The 10,398-nt window shown below is 41.8% G+C and overlaps 1 long non-coding RNA gene across 1 annotated transcript; it reads left to right on the top strand.

Annotated features, from left to right (window-relative positions):
* Positions 1 to 7,366: 7,366 nt before the first annotated feature.
* LOC119487253 lies at positions 7,367 to 10,071 on the top strand. The gene is made up of 2 exons (XR_005206673.1): positions 7,367 to 7,490; positions 9,897 to 10,071. It is a non-coding gene; the product is annotated as an uncharacterized LOC119487253 (long non-coding RNA).
* The last annotated feature ends 327 nt before the right edge of the window (positions 10,072 to 10,398 follow it).

Below are 10,398 nucleotides of genomic sequence, written 5' to 3' on the forward strand. Positions count from 1 at the left end.
ATTAGAAAACAAAATTGCCCTGAGAGGAGCGGCAGAGGAAAGGCAAAATAAAAAAGAGTTTGTCCTCTGTACAGACTCGGCTCTACATTATCAGAGACCTGCGTCAACTTATTAGTATGAGCTGTACGTTTTCAGCCGTAGGTGTAATTCGTCAGCCACAACTGTACTTTTCTCATGCTTTGAGCCGCACGATGTCACTATCATGATAATGTTCTGCTTTTAACAGTAGTTTTTGAGGTGTATTGTTATAAAATGTTGAACAAGTAGAAATATGACCCGCTGGTGTGATCTGGTGAAACCTACAGGTCATAGATTAGAGTCAGGGGATCTCCAGAGTCTCAAGATGAATCATCAGATGGGAACAATTAAAGTCTGAACCTAATTTCTTTGCAAATTTATCTGAGATTTTACTCTGGATCAAAGTATTTGACCACATGACAGAAATGCCAACCTTACAGCCAGTAGGGTTTTTCCATCCATCCATTCATCCATTTTCTTCCGCTTATCCAGGGCCCTGTTGCGGGGCAGCAGGCTAAGCAGGAAAGGGGTTTTGTTAACTTTTAACAGGGGGGGGCGGACCTGGTTTGTTTCGTTCACCAGCGACTTGCAAACCGCCCCCGTTTCTGTTTTTTTAATACCACCCCATAGATATACACTTTAGAGAATATTATAGATCCAAGATGAAACTGAGAGAAGGGCGGGACTCAGAGAAATGTCGCAATTACAAATATGTCTGCTACTTCAGCACCACGGACAGCGCCATAGATTTATCTGACACTCGCTGGATCCGTTCTTCAGCAACCAAACAGAGGAACGTCTGCACTTTGGCGATTGCACGGCGTAGTGTACATAGTGCATGGCATAGTTTTGTAGGCTTCCACTTTTTTTTAAATCTGGGCCACTATTGACGGTAGCTTGGCTATTTAAATATGGTGGATGGTTTGTGCAGGATGTCCCGTGTGGCGAAAGTGACAATTCTAGTGGCGATTCTATTTGACCAATCAGTGGTCTTCAGTGTTTTAACTCCATATTCTAGTGTCGGTTCAGCACAAAACCTCGACCGGGGTGGTATCAAAAAAAGTACCAAGTACCAGGTTCTATCCACAACTTTTGTCAATGGAAAACCAAAAAATAGAAAGTTGAGTGGAGCTGTGCCGTGCCATGCAGTGGTAATAAAAGTTAAACGACTGTCTCTTCGCTTATATTATTTCTGATTAACCTACTAGTATCAGCATATTTTATGATGTTATTAATCTTGGCCTATGGGAAATAAGGCACTGAGGATAAATTGCAACATTCCCAGTTCAAGTCTTGCCAGGAAATTTTATCGCATTCATTCCCCATCTCTCGTTCCCCTCATTTCCTGTCATCTCTCTACTGTTTACTGTTTAATAAAGGCTTAAATGTCCCAAAATACTTAATAAAATCATGATCATGATCTCAAAACATATAACTGTATTTCCAACAACAACAGACAAATGTATATTGTTCACACAATTTCATCACAGATCTTTATAGTGTCATAAAGATCTGTGATGAAATTTAAAAGAGACTTTATGAACTCATCGTCCAACTTTTACCAAAAATGACCACAGTGTGCTTTCCATCTTCTTATAGAGCCCCTGAAACGAACATATAGAGTCTACACTAGCTGATGAACTCCAGCAGGACCGCCACTTTCATAAAAAGGTATGAAATTAAATATCATAATCGATATAGAGAAACGGAGCCAGTGCAGTAAAAGTTTTAGGTCAAAGCACTGGACGCATACATTGAATAAATATTTATATCCACAAAATGAAAGTAGCAGAGTTTCGGGCCACAGTAGGATGAAATATATCCAAAGTCATACATCATATAAAAACTCATTCTTAATATTACTATTGATTTATATATTGTGCACTAAAATCGCTACAAAATAGCTTCTGAAATTGCATTTTGCAATTTAACATGAATTTCAATCATCTCTTTCCCATCGAGTCACTAAAGCATATTCATCACAGATAGCGAAATAATGTTCCATCCACAATTTAAATGGTGACAGAATAACTCCCCTCAAATATTTATTATACTACATTATTAAATTATGCTCAGCAGTTACGGCTTTGTTTTCTTTTCCCTTTTTTTCACTCTCATTGCAATCTGAGATACCCAGTGGCATAAAATACCATTAACTTTGGTCCCTCGCCGTCGGCTGTCTGTCTGTCTGCCTGATACCATATATTTAACTCCTCTGTTTAAACCAAGTCACCCCTCTCTCTCTCTCTCTCTCTCTCTCTCTCTCTCTGTCTCTCATTCACTCTCACACACAGAGACTCTCCCCGTCTTTCACACATAGGCGCAGGGCTCCCTCATCCCATCTTTTAGAGAGAATGGGTAATTATATAAACAGCTTTCAGCGAGGCAGGGATTAGGTCCCAGAGAAAGTGATGCTGTCTAATGTTGGCACATTTCTATCACATGCTGAAAAATGGGCTCATGAGTGTGCCATAAAAAGAGCAGTGAGCCAGGAAGAACATAAAAGAAAAAGGGAGTCAGGGAGGAGGGAGGTGATCTCACACACTTGACAATACATTCAACAAATGCAGAGCTGACGGTCCAGGTGTGTTTTTTAAGCTTAAATGCCCACAAGTTGCAGGTGTCTGTTCAAGGTGATGTGTAAAGATGCCTGATAAACTGCACCTGCACCTGTTGTGTCCTACCAACCAATGCTTCAATGCATCCAACTGTGCAATTTGACATTCCTGTTGAGAATGATGCATAGGATCTTATGACTGTGAAGCTGAGCAATAATTATTGTATAGCTGAGGGAAAAAAATGCAGTAAGCTCAGACTTCCCATGCTTTCAGAGTAACCACCCGCTGATTTTATACCTCCTTTGAGTCAGAGCAGACAGAACTATTTCTCAGACATTAAGAAATCCCTGCACGGATTTCAGAAGTCAGACAGAACTCTACAGGTAATTGAAGCTCTGGGCCAGCAATCATTGAAAAGTACCCATACCCTGCTCAACAAAAACATAAAGGCAGAAAGAATAGAGAGGAAAGGAGGGTCAGAAATGGAAAGAGATATCTCAACGAAGGACCTAGACACCTGCGGAGACGGTTTTCCAGTCAGTGGGCCTTCTGGCTGGGGTTATTTCCTGAGATTGTAAGAGGAAGATGAAATGTCAAGCTCTGTCCCATTGCAACCTGTGTACGATGTGTGGTGTCAAATGAAGTGTTCCCTGGACAACAATGAACATGCCATCTGTAAATTGCACCTCAGAGGTGCAGTGGATCTTGGCACAAAACCAGCTACGCAAATATGCATAAGGATCTTCTAGGCAAGACTAATAGAATATACAGGAGTCATTAAAAGTTTAGTTGGAGACAATTTGCTGTGTTCCTTTGTGATTCACAGACCAAAATAGAACTTCAATAGCCGAGCGAATTTAGCATTTTAAGACACTACAAGCATCTGCTTTACTGCCGCTTTCATTCACATCAATTATACTGCTTTATAATGCATTGGTTGTTGTGGGATAATTGTTCTTAACATGCAGTAAAAGTGTTATGACCTTACTGAGTCTGTTTATAGACGCCTCTACAATAACACGCGTTTAATTTCAGAAGTTTTACTCACATAATATTCAACTTAAATAGATTAGCCAACGAGTCGTGCACTATGAACATTGAATCTTTTTATATTTCTATTACCTTTTCATACTCCTCCAATCACGACTGAGCGAGACCTTGGACAACCTTGGACAACTTTCCTGCCTCATTTCAACAAAAATAGTTTTTCATGAAATGTGAAGTGAATGTCAGCTCAACATCAGAACCAAAGCAGACTTATATTTGAGTTATAATCTAAACACATTAAAAAAGTAATGCGTGTAACATTTACTGGAATGAGCCTCCTGTTACCTTAAGTACAAATATATATGTTTACAATCTATCTATAATTGTATATCTATCTATAAAATTGTCCATACTACATACTCTTTCTGAGTTTTCTTCCAGTTTTCCCCCCTGTAAAAGTTTTTTTTGGGATAGTTTGTCCTTATCCGTATGGAGGATCTAAGGATAAAGGGTTTCCCTTTCCCCTCGAGGCAAATTTCTGATTTCTGATATTGGGCTATATTAGTAAAAAAAAGACTTGTCTTTACTTGACAGGTTGTGCAGAAACATTTGCTAACTTAATGCTACCAACAACAGTGTGTCCTCCCTTGGTTTTCTATGAAAAAACAACTTGTGAACAACAGTCAGATTGTTAGTAAAGCAAATTTTAGCTAGTCAATAATCTTTGGTAATTTTATCTCAGCTTACTCAAATGTATATCTAACCTGCAAGAGGATGTTAAAAGGACATACTGTATGTGCACTGAAGCTTCAAGCCCCATTGCAGCACTCATACTGTTAATTTTTGTAGCTAAGACTGAATTTTGGTAAATACCACCAATCTAATTTCTGTCTGTTGTATATGGAGTCAGCAGCCAGATAGCTTAGCTTAGCATAAAGACTGGAAACAGAGGAAACAGCTAGTCCGTCTCTGTCAAAAGGTTAAAAGAATCCTACCAGAATCTCTAAAGCTCACTAATTAACACCGTATATCCTGTTGTTAACTCTGTACAAAAAACAAAGTGTTAAATCAACATGTTGCGTCGTTATGGGGGATTATATGCCAGACTATTTATTGGCTGTCAGCAGTGACTTCCTGGAGACTTGTCCCCAGCGGAGAATCGAGGCAAGAAAGCAATAAGTGTTTGTCCAGTGTCTGTCGTCTTTATAAAACGGTCACTATGTCCTGACAGTAGTGAATGAGACAGGTAATCTGAAAAAAATCATGTGCCTCTGTGTCCTCCTGTGTCCTCCACTGCTCCTAATGGCATCTGCAAGATTGATCAGAGCCGAGCTGGAGCCGTGCCGTCTCTGAGCAGCTGTCAATCACTCGCCGATCAAACGGTCAAATTAGGCAGCGCTGATCAAATATGAATCAATATTCTGTTACTGTAATGCCTATTTCTCGCCTCAAATGTTTTCAGAAACATCTTGTAGTGTACTGTTTAGCTGTAAAATGAGAAAGTTTGTGACCTGGCAGCCATGTTGAGATCAGTTGAGGAAATACCAAGCACCGTCCACCAGCCGGAGCAAACTTGGCTTATGGAATTTTTGCCCAATGATGCCAAAAACATTCTGCCTACTGAAGCTTTAAGTATGGCATTAAAATGTAATGCTACCCAGCAGTTTAGGAGCAATGTTAGCTCATAATATCATCATCCTCTGTCTCCACTTCACGAGCTTTTCCCTTGTTTTTGTTGAGAGTAGAATGACTTTGCCTTTAGTCATATTTTCTCTCAGTTTCGCAGATGGGATTCTTCCATCTTGAATAAATCCTTTAATGGCGCAACAAAGCCCTTGCTGTCGGCTACTGTCTCTCGCAAATTACAGGCTATTACACCGCAGTAGGTGCTCTGCAGAATGGACGCCGGATGTTGTTGACAGAAAATTGTCCAACATAGCAACGGTAACTAAGGTCTTTTGACATCACATGATCTATCTTTATCTGCTCCTTATTGAAGCCTTCTAATCACCATTTAAATGTGTCACAGTAGGCGATCATTCCAACTGCTGAAAATGCCATAAAGATCTGTAGCTTTAAGATCAATGTCAAATGTGGCTGTTTAGATGAAGACTGTGAAACATGCAGACAGCGATAAAAACGGCAGCTCCCCCATCAAAATGCTAAATCACAGGCCGTAATAAGATATTTATGACAGTTTGATGGCCGCTTCTTAAAGTCCGAGTTACGTCACAGCGAGCCACAGCAGTAGCTGCAGATACAATCTTTCATTAAATACAATGCCAGTCGCCTCTCTGCTGCTCATGAAAGGCCGTGTCAACGGCTAATCCGCCATTATAGACATCATTTGAGGCCTGATAACTTGTCACAAGCAATTCCCACTCGTGTGTACGAGGGACCCTAAAGGACAATCTGATAGTCGCCCAATCAGAGGGCCAAGGCATACAAAGGTTGTCTGGGGTGTGCACAAGACATTTGGTGGAGAAACAAGGCACAGAAGCAGGCGCGTCTAATTCCTATTCTCTTCCCTTAGCAATTCTTCAATTAAATTGTCAACTATCATCTCAGCTGCGCGGGCAGACAACTGGAGAGGAGGGAGGAAAGGAATTAAGGATAGATTTACAGCCGTGGATCCATCCAATGTTATTTTGCCCCAGGGCCAACCTTGGTGATATCAAAGAAAAGCGTGATGAAATGCCTCCAAATGACACACAATGAATCAAACCGGAGATAAGTGCTAACGGAATTACTCCGAGAAGCATTCCCACTAACTGATGCTCTGCAACAAGCAGGTTACAGTAACCTTTGTGTTTCTCTTGTTCTCGCTGCAGATAAACACAGTGTAAAGCATATTTACATAATCAGACATGTACAATCATTATGATGATTGATTGTCATTGTTTACCTTCTGATTTCATCAGTTTGTTTCAATCTTGAAACCACAGAAATAGAATAGGAGTAGAACGGACATTGAACTGTTTACCGTGGTCATTGGAAAAGAAAATTACTTGTTATGGTTTCAACACACATCAGTGGGGCTGTAAAGTGTGTTGTTCCGCAGCCAAGCCGGCAGCGGAGGTAGTCACACTGCGGAATCAACATCTGTTGAACCCAATTACTACTTTCTTACTTACTTACTTATAAAAGGGACAGCCAGCACGGAACTACACGCACACACACTAGACGCCGGGGCTGTTTTACACGTCACATGGGCATTAGTCCGCGACTTGTGGCAAGTCAGTTTACATGAAAGCTAACCCGCTACAACAGTTGCAATGGAAATGCGTAAATAGAAACCACTCTGACCATCCTGCTACGTTCTACTCCTATTCTATTTCTATGCTTGAATCACACACAACATAGTTTATTGCCAAGCATAGCGTGGGGCTTTAAACTTCATACGGGCTTCTCAATCATTCTGAATTGAGTCATTTGGATACTTTAGTTATTTGTCTGACGTATATGGTTATTGTTTGTGGTGGTGCAGTGGTTAGCACCGTCGCCTCACAGAAAGAAGGTTCTAGGTTTGAACATAGTGGACGGCTCGGGCCTTTCTGTGTGGAGTTCTCCCAGGTTAGGTTAATTAGCTACTCTAAATTGCCAATGAATATCGGTCTCCTTGTCCAGGTTGCACCCAGCCTATCGCCCAATGTCAGCTGAGCTTGGCAACCCACTTAAGGATGAGTGGGGATATAGCTGATGGATGGATGGATATTCAGCTGATGTATTCGGTTGTTGTTTGTGTGAGCCAGACTTTCATTCTTCTTTCAGTATAGGTGTCTACTTTAATACATTAATATGAATGTTTCTCTTTGACAGGTGCCAACTGAGTATCCAACACTAAGAGCAGCAAAACACATTACCTTACACACTGAAGACGTTACTGATGGATGGAAGGGGCTCTTTTTTTTCATGGCAGCAAAAATGGTATTTAACAGCAATAACCGCATCACTACGAGTCTCTGCTCACTACTGTCAAGCTGCCGTCGCTGTCACAAGATATCTTGCTACATATTTTGATTATAAACACATTACAGATGGTATTCTCCATACAGACCAGCACTCAGTGTGCTTTCGGCAAAAACAAGTCACTACTTACTTAGCAACCAGGTCTCCTACAAAATTACGTTCCCATACAACTTAACTATATTCTCAATTACGTTATGAGGGAAATTTATTTTCTCCCGGATTACGGTCGCAGCTTTAAACAGTTTTAAACACGTGGTTAAGGTTGTAATTTGAAACAAAAAAAAAAGAAACGCAACAACACTACTTAGTTAGGTTTAGGTAACAAAACGCCTGGGTTACGTTCAATAAAAAACATCATGATTTAGCTTAAAATGACTACGTAAGTGAATGATGACTTTTAGTTTCACACGAGACGTGGACAGCGGTCTCCTGGGGGAAAGTCCTGTGTTTGTTGGACCCATCCACCATCCCTCCAGCCCACCAGTATTGGACTTTCTGGCTTGTTAACTCATTATAATACCACGTTCAATTAACGGACGCTCGAAATACTACGTCACCTGCTCTGCACATCACTCATTTTATTACGTCACGTGCTGCGGCCGTCCGCGAACTATCATTGCAAACGTGTTTGCGATACTTCAAAGACAAACGTAACCCGTCGTATGGTAACATAATATTTTAGGAGACAGGGCTGTACTCAGACATCGTCAGTCATTTCTTACTGCAGGGGCTGTAAAAAGGTGAAACACACTCACATGTTCAAGCTTCTGTGTCAACAGGTATCTGCCCTGCTGAAGTGTCCTTGAGCACATTCAGAATCCCTACCAGCTACGGGGAGGCTGTTCTGACCTCTGACCTCCCTCTGGAAGGAAGTAACAGAATGGAGAATTTTCTTGGGTTCAGCTGAGTACCAAAGACAGCCTGGGGGGATGCTCTGAACCATCAGCATACCAAATATCTCTCGCAGAGCGAGGAAGTAGCCTGAATTGCCTTTTGCAATCTGCTGGAGTTCTATCTATCAGTCTGAGAGTTATGGATGAGATGAGACAGGTGAAACTCAATTGACTTCACTTACACAAGGCCAGCTGCTTGTACAGGTGTTCTCTGTGCTTATGGCAAATCAGATCATTCGTCTCTTCTCTCATCACAACTAAATCCCCCCACACAGTACGCACACAAGACAGACATTAATCAGAATGTGTAATGTGAATTTGCATGTGGTAAACACCGTAGAAAACAAGTATGCTATTAGATTAGACCGCGGGATTTCATCTTATTCCACCAAGCAGAGTAACACAAATGTTGGCCAACAGGCACGGCTCAATCTGCGCGTCGCTCTAACTTACACATGACCTAAATGGAGAATTAATTAAAACCTTAATTAAGTCTACACACCGGGCATTACGAACAGGCTGCTTAGAATACTACAGTGTTGGGTGGCTGGGCCCAGAAGTAGAGCATCAGCATTTGTGCAACTCCACAAAAACAAAACAAATGATGTGTCACAAGGAATGAAGCCGGCTTTCCTTTAAAAGGGCTGCGCAAATAATCCAGCTGAGTTAGCGTTTGTAACTAAAAAAGGGGAGGATGAGAGATGAGGGGAGAAAGAAGAAGAGGGGAAGAAGGAGAAAGAGCGTGGCACAGAGGCAAACACAAAAACAAGAAAGGCACAGGCAGGAGGCTAGAATATTAATGCAGGCAGTCATTGTCCCCTTGGAAAGCCTGTGAGTCACACGAGAGTCATGACTGCGGGTTTAGGACGAGACCCGAGAGATGATGAAAAGGACTGTTTCCTTTCAGGGAATTATGAGAGAGGAATTTCATCTTATTGGTATTAATCTGTTCTGACAGAAATAAAACTGTATTGGTTGCTCATGACTTATGGCTTCAGTATCCAAACAAAAACTCTCATTATACAGTACTTGCTTTATAAGTAACTCCATGGGAAGCAACAGTAAAGTGCCCTAAAAAGGTCGTTGTAGTAGTGGTAGTTAATACTGTAAGTGTGTTGTAAAGGGGGATTTACTGTAGAGTTGTGCATTAAGGGGTTACAGTGTAGCTAAAAAATGTAACTACACATCGAGGCTACTGCTGTGACGGTGACCTCAAGAACTGTGGTTTGTCAGCTTAAGTTACTTCTGTTTTCCCCTAAAACTTCCTGATGTCAGTAGAGGTTGTTGATGATGAAGAAGAAATTCAGAGAAAGACTCAGTAATCGGCTCTTTTTAAGCAGCACACATAGACAGTATTTTCCACACAGAGACTTTACTTGGGCAGGGCGCCCAGATATATTAATGGTCACAAAAGTTTATCCCATTTTAGCCGTCCATTCATCCGTGCATCCATTTTCTTCCGCTTATCCAGGGCAAGGTCCCGGGGGCAGCGGGCTAAGCAGGGAATTCCAGAAGTCCCTCTCCCAAGCAACGTTTTCCAGCTCTTCCTGGGGGACCCCGGGGTCTTCCCAGGCCAGACAAGAAATATTATCTCTCCAGCGTGTTCTAGGTCTACCCCAGGGCCTCTTACCAGTTGGACGTGCCCGGAAAACCTCCAAAGGGAGGCGGGCGTCCAAGAGGCATCCTGATTAGATGCCCAAATCACCTCAGCTGGCCCCTTTCGACGTGAAGGAGCAGCGGCTCTACTCCGAGCTCCTTCCGCATTTTTATAAAAAATGTCGCGACGCCATCCATGATTGGTTAACTATTAATTGAGCCGATCCCAGCTGACATTGGGCGAACACCCTGAACAGGTCGCCAGACTATGGCAGGGCTGACACGTAAAGACAGACAACCATTCACACTCGCATTCACGCCTACGGACAATTTAGAGTCAACAATTAACCTGCATGTCTTTGGACTGTGGGAGGAAA

This window comes from Sebastes umbrosus, chromosome 4, assembly GCF_015220745.1.
Source record: "Sebastes umbrosus isolate fSebUmb1 chromosome 4, fSebUmb1.pri, whole genome shotgun sequence".
Lineage (NCBI taxonomy): Eukaryota > Metazoa > Chordata > Actinopteri > Perciformes > Sebastidae > Sebastes > Sebastes umbrosus.